This window comes from Lissotriton vulgaris, chromosome 7 (assembly GCF_964263255.1).
Source record: "Lissotriton vulgaris chromosome 7, aLisVul1.2, whole genome shotgun sequence".
NCBI lineage: Eukaryota > Metazoa > Chordata > Amphibia > Caudata > Salamandridae > Lissotriton > Lissotriton vulgaris.
In genome coordinates, this window is record NC_141695.1 from 1,545,129,487 (window position 1) to 1,545,144,718 (window position 15,232).

At 41.3% G+C, this 15,232-nt stretch overlaps 1 pseudogene across 1 annotated transcript in view; it reads right to left on the reverse strand.

Annotated features, from left to right (window-relative positions):
- The window catches only part of LOC147705975 (protein-glutamine gamma-glutamyltransferase 6-like), a 145,258-nt pseudogene extending 132,533 nt beyond the window's left edge, over nucleotides 1-12,725 (reverse strand). Inside the window, exon 1 of the transcript XR_015297377.1 lies at nucleotides 12,719-12,725. The product of XR_015297377.1 is annotated as a protein-glutamine gamma-glutamyltransferase 6-like (transcript). The remainder of the gene's footprint in view (nucleotides 1-12,718) is intronic.
- Nucleotides 12,726-15,232: the final 2,507 nt, after the last annotated feature.

A 15,232-nucleotide genomic window follows, 5' to 3' on the forward strand; every position in this document is an offset into this window, starting at 1 on the left:
AGGGATCAGGACTCACTGCAGCAGAGGTCAGCAGGGCTCAAGCAGGCCCAGTTGCAGGTCAAAGCAGATACAGAGACAGTAGGTGATCTGGGCAGTTGCAGTGAGGCCTCTAGAGCTTCTTCTGTCCCTGTAGGTAGAAGCTCAGCCAACTGATCCTTGAAGTCACTCTGATAGTCTGAAATAAGGACAGGCAGGGCCAATCTTCCTTCTCAGACAGTTAGGCAGTCCTTCAAGAAGCAAGACAGTTCTCTGGTGGCAGGATAGTCTTTCTTCTGTAACATCCACAGGTCCAGGAGTATGCTGATGAATGGCTCTGGATTTCCGATATTTATACCTGATGCCAGCCTTTCTGTGGGGGACTCCCTATCTTACTCCCACATCTGGAATGTTCTCCCACTTACCATCTCAAGGCTCCACACTGTTGGGGTGTGACATATGGCAGGGCAGGTCCGGTGTAAGTTTCCTTTGTATGGGCAGGAGGCAAAGCTATTTGAATTTTATTTGAGGCTGGGTATAGCTCCTCGTTAGTCATCCTGCCAGGATGGCTCATCCTTTCCTTACCTAATCCCCCTTTGTCTCATTGTCTGGGGGGAACATAGAAACACCAACAGCAGAGCCATTCACAGTCATGTGACCCAAGACACTGGCAGAAGTCACAAATGGTTGAGGCAAGAAAATGGCAAATTTATAAAAGTGGAATTTTCAGAATTGTGGCCTAAAATCTTACTTTACTATTAAAGAGAACTACAAATTACAATTCATTTGAGTATACATAGCATATCTCTATCAACTTCCAATCCACAGTTAGCACTTATTAAATATAATGAAGTAACCCAGTGTTAGTCAATAGGAGATATAATTATTACAGTAGTGAAAAACAACATTAGGAGTTTTTAACTACCAAGACACGTAAAACTCAAGCACACAACTTAATTTTTTACATACAATGCACCCTGCCCGACGAGACTTTAGGATCTACCTCAGTGGTGACTTACAGGTATTAAAAAATAAGTTTTAGGACTTGCAAAATGTTTACTTTGCCAAGTCAAGATTGTGGTTTAAAATTGTACTACAGGCTACTATAGCAGACCTGAGGCATGTTTTACAATGCTACTATGGTCGATGGCACAATGAATGCTGTAGACCACTAGGAGCAGGGTCAAAACTGATTTGCATTTGGCTGGTACCACGTGGTGAGTAGAAAAAGATCGATTAAACCAAAATCTTTGTGATTAGGGCTGAATGTTTGCATTGTTCAGCATTCGGTCCATCATTTGTTCTTTTTGCTTTTGTCGCCCTAATTTAGAAGGTATGCCCAGACGTGGGTCCCTTGCTCCCTGTGCCACTGGATTCAGGCTAGCTTGACTGGTGAGGGGTGATAACCGAAACTGGTCCCAGAATGGTTGTTTTGTGTCCAGGGAGGACCTGACTTGGCAGTTCGGGTGAGACTGTTCCAATGAGGAGCAGGGTCAAGACTGATTTACATTAGGATGGTTCCAAACTGGGGTGGCGTGGTGAGCACAAAAAACGATGGATTAAACACAAATCTTTGTGACAGGGGGTGAATGTTTACAGAGTTCAGCATTCCGTGCATAATTTGTTTTTATTGCTTTAGGCCCACTAGTAGCATTTATTTTACAGGCCCTAGGTACATGTAGTGCCATTTACCAGGGAATTACAACTAAATTATATGTGGAAATTAGGTGTAGACCAATTTTGGTATGTTTGAAGGAGAGAGCACAAGCACTTTAGCAGTGGTCAGCATTTGTAAAGTGCACAGAAACCTAAAGCCAATAGAAATAATTAATCAAAGCAGGAGGGGTGAAGGGAAAAAGTCTGAGGGAATAACACATCAAGGATTTCAGGTCTGACTTTTTTGTTTCACATTCTTGGATATCTCTATGGGTGTGAGTGACTGTATGTCTATGCACCTGTCTCAGTGTTTGTATCAGTGTATCTGGGTGGGTGTCTGTGTTTTCTTGAAGGCCATATTTTGTAATCACTTCAAATAGATGCATGTGATCTTTTATCACACCTTTTTGTCTTGTCCTTTTGTTTTGATAAATAATTCTACATCCTTGTTTAGAGGCTTCCTCTATTTAAAACAATTACTAGAACTATTTGTATAATACCCTGAAGTAGTTTGATGTATTACATTCTTTGTCTATGAAAGAGCTTTTTAAAGTCATGATTGCTACAATGTATCGTTTAAAAATCTCCAGATAGCATGGCAATACAAACTACTCCCAACTGAGCTTTCTTGTCAAAACAGCACTTAATCCAAATTTAGAGACAACGGAGCCCTCTTTGGTCATAGGAAATGGCCTTAGCCTGGATTGGCGCTTGGACGCCCTCGGGCAGCAGTCGCGCTCTACAAAGCCCCTTCATTTAATTTCATTTCATTTAATTTCATCCATTAATGATCATTTTTAACTTGTCCTTATTAATATTGCTAAATGTATTTATTTCAAAAAGAGTTTCCCATCAAAGTCTCAATGGCATCTGAGTCTTTATGCTGAAAAACTGGAAATCCTCTAACAGTGCTTTGATTGGTAATTGGTTGATGTAGCTGTCTTCCTTGTCTCTTTAAGAAAGAACTTTCTCTGAAATAATTGAGAAATTGGAGTTTTATAACAATATTTTAAGTCTGTTTCTTGAACTATAAGAATAGATTCCTTCACTTGAATGATATTTGAAAGTGATTACTGTTACATCTTGACTGCTACTACCTTATTGCTGTCCATGCAATTTTTGTTTCCTTTTACTCCTACACTTTCTGTTTTGTTCTATTTGTGCATGTACTCGTCTTACTTCTAAAACTCAATAGTGATATATAGCTCATGATTCCTTCCAATCAAATTGAGCAGCATCCAAACTTAGTGACCAGTGACCTTTGTTGGACTGTTTATACAAAGATCTGTAAGCTTTGAGTCTTTATTTTAGTATCACTCATTATATTTTGCTCAATAAAGATTTTAAGAATAAAAAAGAGACTAGAAAGGCTCTTCAAATGTTGTGTGAAGATAGTCAGGGCTTTTAGTACTTACTTCTCATCTAATAGTTTTTTTAGTATAATAATAACAATTAGAAGAAAAACGACAACAAAATTGAAATGCGTCTAAAACAAAGCGGCATATTATCAAGAGAGATATCGCTGCTTTTTCGGCACATAGCGCCAAAAAAGCGGCAATTTTATTATCTCAATATCATCAAGGACACGCTAACAAGCGTTAGCCTGTGTTTCCTGGCAAATTTGCATGTCAGTGATCAATATCGCTAATAGCATGCAAAGTAGGCGTTCCTTTGTAAAACAACATAGGAATGCTCGCTAACACAACCTCGCAATATTAGCAAGCCATGCAGCAGACCCGCCAAGTGATATAAATAACCATGCTAACCAGGGTTATCGCAGGAATGTAACGCCTGCTATAAAATTGACTTAGTGGTAAACATAATGGGGCAACTCAGTGTCCCTCAGAACCTGGGTATACGTATTTAAAGTAAAAGTTGGTTCTGACGGGGTTTTTTCAATTACTTAGGGCAAGTAGCAACAGCTTACTTATAACACATATCAATGATTTGCAAAGGAAAAATAACACACACCAAAATTAGAATTTAATACTGTATTAATTGAAAATCAAATAATCATGGCTGTCGCAATTCACAATTTCAATTGCAATATGAAATACGTGACTGTGATCCGGTTGTCTAGTATGGCTGAGACACAGTTATTCTTATTTCAGGCAGAACCAACACTGCTTCAAACCTACCAGTCTTAATGAAGCACCATCCTGCGAAGAAAAATTCCTATGTTTCAACAGGTATATGCTTTTCCTAGAAATATTGAACTAGTCAGAGGCAGGCTAGGTTTTCTCCACACTTAGCTAATGCACCAGAGAGTGTTGATTTAGTTCCACACTAGGCAGACATGTATGTCAAAGGCAAGCTCATGGGTGATGGGAGGTATCAAGAACATCAATTTTCTTTAATTTGTCGTTTTGTCAGTGGGGTGCATATGTGGACAGAGGCAACCGCAGCATTTAATATTTAAAGAATAAAAGTGTAGGAGCCTAAAGTTATTCTCGTAGCAGAAGGCAAGTTCTGCCCAATGACGTGGTTGCTGATTACTAGCCCTGCAGAGTCTTGATTACATCTGATGCTTCTTTCTTACATCACTCTATACTTCCGTCTCTGTATATCATTCTTACTGGTTCTTTTTAATCCCTGCTATCTCTCTTTCATATCTTTCTTGCCCAACTTATTTTTCACTTTTCTGTCTTTCTCTCTCTTGCTCCTGATTAAAGTTTGATGATGAAAAATAAGCCCAGATCCTCAAATGTGAGGGCCTCTGCACACCACCCACAGTAGTAGTAGTAGAAAAGCTTTATTCGATTTTTGTAAAATAAAAAAGTCATAAAAGCATCAACATCAAAAATCAATACACAAAAATACATGTATAGAACAATACAATGAAGGAAATAAGTAGCAATGTTTACAATAACTTTAAGAACATGATAGGATTTTCCTTTTTAAAAAGACACTCTTTAAAAAACTGGTCATAGTTGCCACACAGAGTTCATCATTTAATAGCTGGAGATACAACAAAGCGAGACGACAATGTCGCAATGGGCCATATTTATTCAAAAGAGGTTTAATCCATCAGACTCTTTCATTATGATAAAAACCACAGAAACAGATCACATGCAGTGTTGATTGATCAGATCTCCCATCACACGGACAATTAATAAGTATTTTTTGACCAATTATTAGTTAGAGGGAAGGACACTAAGCGGTAAAAAATATAAAATCTAAATCTGGTGAGTAGGTACCTATCAAAGCCCCTAGGACACCAGATCAGATAAGACTGCATATTGTCTGAGGTGAGCGAAGAATGGTGCCGCAATACCGTAACTGTGTTCAGCTCTACCGCTAGCCTCAGGGATTCCAAATGAGACCAGCATTCTCTCTTTAGAGCTACCCTCGTGATCCTACATAGCCCCTTCGGATCGGTGTAATACTCGGGTTTGCCCAAATCAAGGCAAAACTTTCGTATGTAAGTTAGCCATGATATTTTGTGAGAGTTATCGAGGGCCATAACGTCAAGCAAGATTTCTCTGTTTAAAACGAACTCGTCTGCGGTCCAGACCCTGTGCCAGAGAAGTAATGGTTGCATCGCAATCTGGTCACTGATGTGACGGACCCCCAGCTCAGCGTGGCAATTATATACCGAAGAACTAGGCGGAACAGCTAAAATAAACCTTAAAAAAGCATTTTCTACAGATTGTAGTTCTCTGGAATCAAGAATGCCCCAGACACCTGCCCCATAGATGGCTGTGCTTACACATTTGGCAGAATAAATCTTAAGTAAAATAGCTGGAGGTCTTTTTCCCATTTTACGCGAAAAGGCCATAAGTGCTGCTGTGGCCTTTTTAAACGACAGGATTCTACTCCTAATTGCTGGGCCCCAGTGTCCTCCACCCTCCAGAACTACTCCCAAATATGTGAAAGTTTTTGTGGTCTGCACTTTATCCCTGCGAGCAAAGAGTTTGCAGGTTTTGGACTTTCACCACCCACAGAAGCAAGCACCAATAAGTGCTGGGAAGAAGTATAGCATAATATATAGTAAAGTATAGAAACGCATAGTATATTCTTCTCACATTTTATGCATTGCAAATGTCCTTAGCTATTAACCGGCAAGATTTCCACACTTTTCAAGGCTGTTAACAAAATGTATCGGCAGTGGCGAAACCTCAACACCCGTTGTCAGATTAAAGTGAAATATTGAATTGACAAGATGTGACAAGATTGGTGGTTCGTGCAGCAGATGCTTTGGATATTTTGCCGGTGGTGGATGCAGGCATGATCCATTTGGCACAGAATGTTACACATAAGTGAATGAGTCAACTCCCTGCTTGCCAGAAAACATAAACTGACTTCTTATCACAGTGAACATCCAATTCAAATAACTGCCACACTAGTAGGAAGTAGGATGTTAGTACAGCATGATGTAAACATGTATTCCATGTGGTATAGTAGTGAATTGTAGAATGGTGCAGTGGCCTTTACCCCCCTAGCCTCAAGAAAAGGAATTTTCTCTGCACCTGTCAAAGGATTGATGATGCCCTTGCTTCACAAATGGTGGAATTGAAGGTTCATCTATTCTTGTGTTTCTTAAGACAAGCATATTTCTGTGGGAGAGTAGCTAGATAAGAGAGGATGCATTTTCACCAGGATCTTGGAGAATGAAATGGAAGATTGATCATTTAGCGACATTCATCCGTGCATTTCACAGTGAATGAAGGTACTAACAGTGATGGGGATAACATCTTATGGTGGATTAAACCCAGATCTTTTGACTGGGTGTGAGTGTTTGATTGATTCAGATGCTCCGTCCATCACCACCCCCTTTTGTACCGCGATGATGGATTAAACCCAGATCTTTTGACTGGGTTTGAGTGTTTGATTGATTCAGATGCTCCGTCCATCACCACCCCCTTTTGTACCGATAACATCTTATAGACTAGTGTCATCCAACATGAAGAACCCTCGGGGCCTGGTAAAACATTGGAGTTTAACAGTCTAAACTGCAGAGATGCGAAGTAAATCTAGCGAAGCGCGTAAAGCTGTGGACATTTGCAAGAGCTGTAATTTGCAAGTAAAAAGTATAGAGAATTATTAGTATTATTTTCGTTTTTTACTTTATTGCATTTATAATGCACAACACTACCCATAGTGGCAGTGGTACACTTTACATATGACAATTCAATTTCAATAGATCATATTCATTATTTCAACTTCAAACTGAATTATGGGGGAATCAACATAACTGGAACCTACCAACATGGCAAGAGAATACAAGGAAGAAATAACTTCTTAAAGTGTGTTTTAAGACTTTTCCCAGGGTAAGGAGTTTTAAAATGGTTCCTGGCAGTCATTATTTATTTTCTTTTTGTGACCTCTGGTGTTCGTCTTGATTATCTCCTTCTTAGTGTCTGTTCTTTGTGGGGTGGAGTTTTTCTTGCAAGTAGAATGAAAACACTGTGTGTAACACCTTGTGTGTTATGCAGGTAATCTTGAAATTGATACACACCTCTAGCAGTTGCCAATAGAATTGCCTTAGTGATGGAGTTAATTGACCTGAATTATTTGTGCTCGCTACCAACTATGCTGCGTCGTTCTGCGTGGCTTCAGGGGTGAGGTCTTGCTGCTGGCTGTAAAGGAGAATACCAGAGCTTGAACAGATGATCTGAAGTCTTCTGGTGGGATGGAGATCTTGTTTTTTTCTAAGAGGGGCAAGTGGTGCAGTGGTATGTAGCTCTATCAGGCCAATCATGTTCAGACCGCTAGTACCATACACGGATGAGTGTCAGAGGACCATGTAATAGTTTGAACATCATTGGAAACACACTGAGGCAGTATAAGCTTGTTCAAAGGAGATTTGTACATCCAACAAAATTGTTGTAGGCAATGTTGGCACTAACCTGGTGGCCATTTAGAGATCCCTCTTCTAACTTGTTAGGTGAGGAAAAGGACCAGGATGTTAGGGAACTTGGAAAAGCTTCACAGGTAGTTGACAGTAGCCAGAAAGTCACTGCGATTGAGTCTTTCACCTCAATCTAACATAATTCTCTTCCTACTAAAATATTGAGTAACTTTAAATGTTTAAAATCAGCTGAAATCACTTACCAACTATCTATCATCGGCTTGAAATGTAGTAGTCAGTCTCTGGTACTAGCATATTTAGTGAAAGAATTTGGTAGCTAGGTTAGGTAATCCTCAAAATTTGTGTAGAACAAAATTAATGTTCAGTTCAAGATTTTCTCAGTCTATATTTTAAGCAAATGTTTTTACCAACTTATATTTTTTCAGTTTGTTTCAGCACACTAAAGCCCAAGCTCTACAATATAACTAGGATCTTTCACATGAAACATTACTTCAGACTGGCAGTGCCTAATGTCCCACCCTCAGTTTACTTATTTCTGAGTTTGGTAGTCTTTCTATTTTTGGCAAGGTGGGTTTGATTCAGGAAGTGAGGGTTGTGAGAATGCAGTTGATGTCACTTGATACAAGAGAAAATTGGTAGAAGCATATGAGCAGGAAGAAGACCTGATGGTCAGAGTTCAAGTGGAAGCCTTGGAAGGGCTCTTTGTCTTGGGGTAATTGAAAGAGCCAAGGGTGGTTTATACACAACGTTTCAGACTTGAAAGTCTTAGTAAGCTCATTTTAGATCATGATAATGGAAGGCCTCCAAACTGGAAATGAGGTATGTATTCGAAGTTGGTGGTGGATGGTGGATGTGGTAAACCAAAATGATTCAGTTCTTATTGGTGACTGATGTTGTTTTCATTTAGTGTGCATGTTATTTGTCCTTTGGATAGAAGGAGACTGGTGTCTCAAGCCCTGGTTATGAGCAGGGCTGATATTTCATACCCCTTTGCATACTGTTGTTTGGGTAGAGGTCACAATTCCGAGTTGTATGGCATTTACACGGTGCTATAAAGACCACACCATTAATTACATTTTGTCACATTAAGCCTGCTGGGACATAAATGGAGGAAAGGTGTACAATATTTACTATAACATGTGCATTTTGGTACTTACAGCACCAAAATCCACATGTCATTCCACAAAAACTCTGAATAAGTGATATAATTATAACACCCAATAAATTCCAAACATGATGGCGTCAATGCAATAATTATTGCATCCAAAATTTACGACTGGTAATCAGGCCCCTGGTGTTTGCATAGGATTATGTTATGAATGGCTTTCATAGAGAGCCTCTATGTTTTATTTCAATTTCTGAAAGTCATAACTCCTTGCTATGACATCACAACATTTGATAATGAAACTGGTTATCAACTTTTGTGATATGGTAAGGTCTTCCAGGCTAGGTGGCAGGTCTCTCTGAAAGCCTGTCTGCACAGCGCTGCTTGTCTGCTTTGTTTGAAATCTGTAAGCACAGTGGCAGGAGGGGGGAGGAAGGCAGGAAAGGTAGTGGGTTTTAGTTAACCCCTTCACTGCGGCGGCTATTCCGCCGCAGTGCTAAGGGGGCGGGGCGGCGGCCGCATGCTGGTGAAGGAACCGCTCCGTCACCAGCGTCGGTTGCGCTGTGCTTATGACGGAGCGGTTCCGTCATGGCCCTGCCCGCTCAATAGAACGCTCAGCGCAGGTGCGGAATTCGCGCCGCGCAGGAGCGTCGGGCGGGCCATGACGGAACCGCTCCGTCATCAGCACAGCGCCACCGCAGCTGATGACGGAGCGGTTCCGTCATCAGTAGAGAAGGGGTTAAGGATGGCAGGTAAGATATTTATTTTTCACATTTGCGTCAGGAAAGAGTGAGCATGTTATGTATAGCTTCCCATTATCCTCTGCTCCTGGGCCGTGGTTGAAAGCTGGGGCAGATGATTTTGGGGACCATACATAGCATAAAATTAGAGATGGGTAAAAAGTGAATTAAGGGAATGTGTTTCACCTCAGAGTTCTTAGTGACATCATAGACAACTCAAGTTCTGCTCTCCCTATCTATTTGATGTTATTCAAAAACTCCTCCTTGAAAAACATCTCTGTAATTCACTGTTACTCATCCATAATTCTTTATATCTTTCCTCATGCGTGTGGGGGATTCCTCCTCTGCCCAGAATGAGAAATGTGACAAATTCACGGAAAGGCTGGAAGGTGGGAGGCAAGGATGGTGGAAAAAAGAAAGGGGAGGAAATTATTAGTCCTTGTGATAGCTCGCATATTGAAAAAAGTCAACATTTCTGTGATCCTATGAATTTAATACAATCCAAAAATTCAACTGGATCTAGCCATTTTACATATCAATTAACAATTTCTGGTGTAAAGCCCGTGTGGATCAGGTACCATGTACGTTCATAGTGGATTTTGCCTTATACGTGTGGTTTTGCTAATAAAGTGCATGTGGTGTAAGCTTCCTTAGTTAATCGTTCTTCAATACTGCTCCACATTTTATATTTTGGAAGTTGAAAGATGAGGAAAACCACAATGAACTGTAGCTGTTGGCAGTTGTTTTTTTCATGGCCTCAAGTTTGCATTTTTTAACTGAAAATTCCTCCTTTAGGAGCACAGTGCAGTGACATGATAACACACGTACAATGCATTTATGTTGTTGTGGGGGTTCCTGCCCGCCAACCTTCTTGCAAATCTAACCTGCCACTATTGTTATATTATGTTATGCCCAGCAATACTGTGCTAAGTTTTGCTATGTTATGTTTTTTAATTGAATACTGTGCTATGCAGTTTTATGTTATGCAATGAAATTCTATGTTGTTTTTTACGTTACGCTATACTTTATTATGCTATCACATGCTTTGTTGCTATGTTATTATACTATGATATAGTGTTATGTGTTGTTATTTTTGCTTAGGTTTGTTTGCTAGGCTATGTTATTCTGTGCTGTGTTGTGATGCTATGCTATGCTGTTTTGCTATCTATTGTCTTTTTAAATTGCTTTAATTGAACTTTCCTGTACAGCGCTTTGTCACAGACATACGGTTTAGCCGCTCTAAAGCAAAAACCTCTAAATAATGAAATATTTGAATACACAATTAAGTAACTCACTAAATAAATAACAACGGTGACATGAAACCATTGGCAAGGGCCCCTAATTCTTCGCCTGAAAGCTTCCCACATGCAGAGAGGTAAGAAATCAGGTAGTAGGTGTGTTTTTTTCATGAAATGGAGCTCAGCTGCCTGTCTTTATCATCTGAATGGCGTTTGGAGCAAGAATCAGTTCATGGAACCCAGGGTATCACACACATGCATAAACCTTCTGCAGCACAATGGGTCCAACATTGCCAGTCGCTCATGACAGGTAGTTCGTCCATGGAGCATTGAAAATGGCAACTGTTCAAACCCTAACGTCAGTAGAACACAAGGGGGCAGATTTCCTGGCGCATCTCTGCAAATCAGCAGGGATGCGCCATGAAACTTGCGACACGCATCACGATCTTTGCGCCACCACGGATTTGCCGCATTTACAATGCGGCGCATCATGGTGCAAGGAAATGCAGATGTGTGTCGCATCTGCCTTCGTAACGTTGGCTCAGTGCTGGAGTTGTGTCGCGGGCGCCACGCAAATCCAGCACTGTGCCAACCCGGCCTATCTTGCACATGGTGCATCACACCTTACGCCTGCTTCAAGCAGGCACAAGGATTTGACACAGCGGGGTCAGAAAAGTGACTGAGTGAAATCTTGTAGATTCCACTCAGGCACTTTTCCGAGGCGTTCCTGCACCGGAACACACCCCCCTGTGCCGGAGCACCCACATGAAACCTGATGCAGGTTTCATGTGGCGCAGGGCTTTACAACCTGACGCATATCCCTAGATGCGTCACAATGTAAATCCCCCACAGCATGGCGCTAGCTTTACGCCGCCGCTGCGTCACAGAAGTGATGCAATGGTGGCGCAAAAGTGGAGCACAGGGCTTGTAAATCTGCTCCAAGGTTTTTTGGGAGTGACTCATAAATGACTGAACAGTTACAGTATGGAATGTGTGCTATGAATTTCTGTAGTCACATCCAAGATTTTGTGTTACCCCGCTACTTGCAGCATATGTTTACCACATCATCAGTAGTAGATTTGAACTAAATTCTCTTGTACCACCCAATCCACTAAACGTCACTGTCGTCAAGTAGCAGGAGTTGCTTTTTCAAATTGGTTTAAAAAGTGTGAAGTAATTGCAAGCCCTGCAACTCACAGCTATATTCCTACTAAGCACCTGTACTTGGAGTTAATGCACCGCGCATTCACCCAACCGCCATGTATCCAAGTAAGAATTCCTGGGATTAAAAGACCTTGGGCCTTATTTATGAAGGCCTTGCGTCAGTTTTGCGCCGCCGGTGCGTCACTTTTTGTGACGCACCAGCGGTGTAAAAAATGCGCCTCGTTGCGCCATATTTAAAAAGTGACGCATCTAGGTAGATGCGTCCCTTTTTAAACCCCTGCGCCACATTATACCTGGGTCAGGTATAATGTATGCAGAGGGGGCGTTCCCCCGCAAAAAGCCTCGTAATAGTGACGCAGTGAAATCTATGAGATTTCACTGCGTCACTTTTAGGACGCTGTTGCGTCAAAATCTTGCGCCTGCCTCACAGCAGGCGTAAGACTGACGCAAGCCCTTTCACATGGGGCTTTCCCCATGTGAAAGGACGCATTGCTGGAGTTGCGTCACTTTTATGACACACTTCAGCAATGTGTCACTTTTGCGCTTACAGATACGTCAGAAATACTGACGTATCTGTAACTCCTTGCGACATGATGCGTCATACATTAAATATGACGCATCAGGAATGTCGTAAGGAGTGCGCAGTGAAAAGTGACGCATCGCTGTTTTCACGCAGCGATGCGTCACTTTTCATAAATGAGGCTCCTTGTTTGTTTAAAAAACAAAATGGCCGACAATCAATTAATAAATCAGGGATTTGTGAAGCGCACTACTCACCCGCGAGTATCTCAAGGCGCTGCATGATTGAAAGTTTCAGTGATTTCATAATATACATTATAATGATTAACAAGGTCATATGACAAACTTAGTTAACATAATAATATTGTCAGTGGTTGATTTCAACTTGATGTCATGGGAACTGATTGGCGGGAGAAAAGAAAGGAAGTCTTTAAAGAGGCAAACTCGTCGGGAGAAATATAGAGCTACAGTCAAGAAAACTGTGAAACATGTGCCCCATCGAACTCACCTTCCATGCTGTCTTCTGTGCTCTCTTCGCTACTGTCTGCAAGTGGGTCTTTTGCTTTGGAGCTCAGTAAAAGGGTGATGAGCGTGCCACCGGCAAGGAACAGTGTCTGTATTTATAACCGACCTGTAATGCTATCTGCCAGGCTAGCCATGTGGAATGCAGTGGGTGAGGCAGTGGGCTTTGTTCCTGATCATCTTAATAAATGTAGTCATCCTTTGCAAAACAAAACCTTGCATAACAGCAGTTGGTTAATCTTCTCCAGACCACAGAGGGCAGGGAAGGATCAGTGCCAAGAGGTACATTCTGCTGCTTGCTACCTCAGGCATCTTTTAAAGCATGATCTTTGGTTTTATCATGCTGTCAAACCAGTTCCCTGTGAAACTAAGCAGCCACTGGACATCCCTGTGATCAGTAAATGGGTTGACCCATGAACCCCCTGTAATCAAGTCCTCCGGCTAGTTCAGTGACAAGAACTTGCTTTTTAGCATTTGACTTTCAATGGGTCCCGAGGATGAACAGTACATTCTAACCCTTGTAGGGCTGTGAGAGAGCGCAATTGGAATAAAACGTATATCCGAGTCATATTTACAAGCATATCGCATAAACGTAGAATCTGTAACGTGAAATAACACTTATAGCATAAAGTTAGCCAATGTAACCAATGTAATGGGAAATGTATTTGTATATACTTTAGAAATGCATTAGAATTAGAAAGGCCCGTATACATAGTGGGCTAATGTAGAAATGTATAGAAATGCTTAAGAACTGAAGAACGTGCAAAGTGGAATTCATGTACGTGTGAAACTTTAAATGGAGAAACGGCGAAGAAAATGTAAATGAGGAAATGTGCAGAGAGCATACATAGCGATGTAACAAATGAGAATATAAAGTTGTATTCTATGTACTTTATATTCTATGTAAAATGTATTTCACTTATAACCAATGATTAGCGAAAGACGACTACATATATAAATGTTTGTTAAAGGTTATACTGTGTAGAAGAGTTTGTAGGAATGTTAGTAGAGTTTAGGTCATGTGTGATTTTAACCTGACTGACCAAGGGTTCGCAGGAGTGTAGTCTGCTACATATAATTTAGTGGGCTCACAGGAGTCGTGAATAGCCTTGATGTGAAAGTGCGAGCCGAGGGTCTAGGTTCTTGTTAGATTTAAGGTGACAATGCTAGACGAAGTTTATGGTTTAAACGTGATAAGAGACGCTTGGAATTTGAGTCTTGTTTTGAAATGACAGTTCACAGGACCAAGGAAGGTTAAAAACATAGTCGTAAAGAGTAGAGTTCTGCTGAGGTGATAGATTTTGCTCCGAAAGTGTCAACGAAAGTGTCAATGAAGTCAACAGCAAGAAGACGAAGATGGCGCCGTAGGAGAAAGGTCAACTTAACGGACGACGCGAAGAGATGAAGCCATGGAAAGAGCTAGAAATGACATCATGGAGAATGTACATGGTGGGCGTCAAAGGGGCGTTCCACCCACACTGTGATTGTGTATTTTAGGGACAGCACCCCGGGGAGAAGAGAGAGCGCGAACAGCTCCGAGCAGATGTCATCATAGGAAGCTAGCGAGAGCGAAGAGCTCAGAGCGCAAGCAAGTTAGGAGCGCGAGAGAGCAGTAGGCCGAGGACCCTTAGAGAGCGGATGGGTAGGCAGAGAGGGTACTGCTTCTCGACATAGGTTACCTTATTAGGAGTTAAGAGAGTTTGATCTTCTTAGGAAGTCAAACTGCTGACACCTTTTTTAGGTAAGGAACTTGCGAAGTAGGGATGCCACTTAGTATAGCGTAGGGACAGATTTAACTTGTTTATTTTCTTTTCTTTAGATGACGCAACGGAACCACATCATATCTATGCTTTTTAATTTGTTGATTTTGGAACTGATTTTAATTGTATTCTTTTGTAGACTGAGGTTCTTTAGGGAATTTATGTTCCTTTTAGTTCCTGTATATTTGGTGAATCTTATCCTGAGAGGATTGTATATGCAATTAATCTTGATTTTATATTAAATCTTTTAAAACTTTATCAGTCGTAAGTGGTTCTTCAGAGTTGCGTCAGTTTATGGGGTTTATCTAACCTATGCGGGGTTTGTCTTTTACTCAATGACAGATAACAACCGATCCAAAAAGAACGAATGAGATAGGTATCTAGGTAATCAGAAAAGGTATCAAAATCTCATTCCCCGCAGTTGGTAGCAGAGGATGGTTTTCTTCTTGAGGAAGACAACCTAGGTCAGGTCTAGATTACCCCAAGGTCCCTAGTCATCGACGACCAGAAGAAGAATCCCTGCCGAAGAAGGTGCTGACGGTGCGTCGAGAGACAAGCAGCAGAGTCGGTCGAGAGTGAGTATAAGGGTCATGCGTTGCCAGATTGCGGTGTTTTATGTTGTACCTGTGTTGTAATGTCAAGCGGAGTTGAATGCCTGTAGTGTGATTGAGGGAAGGTTGTGAGCGCGCGCAACCGGATAAAATCTTAAGATCCAGTGAAGGGCTTAAGTGGTTCGGGTG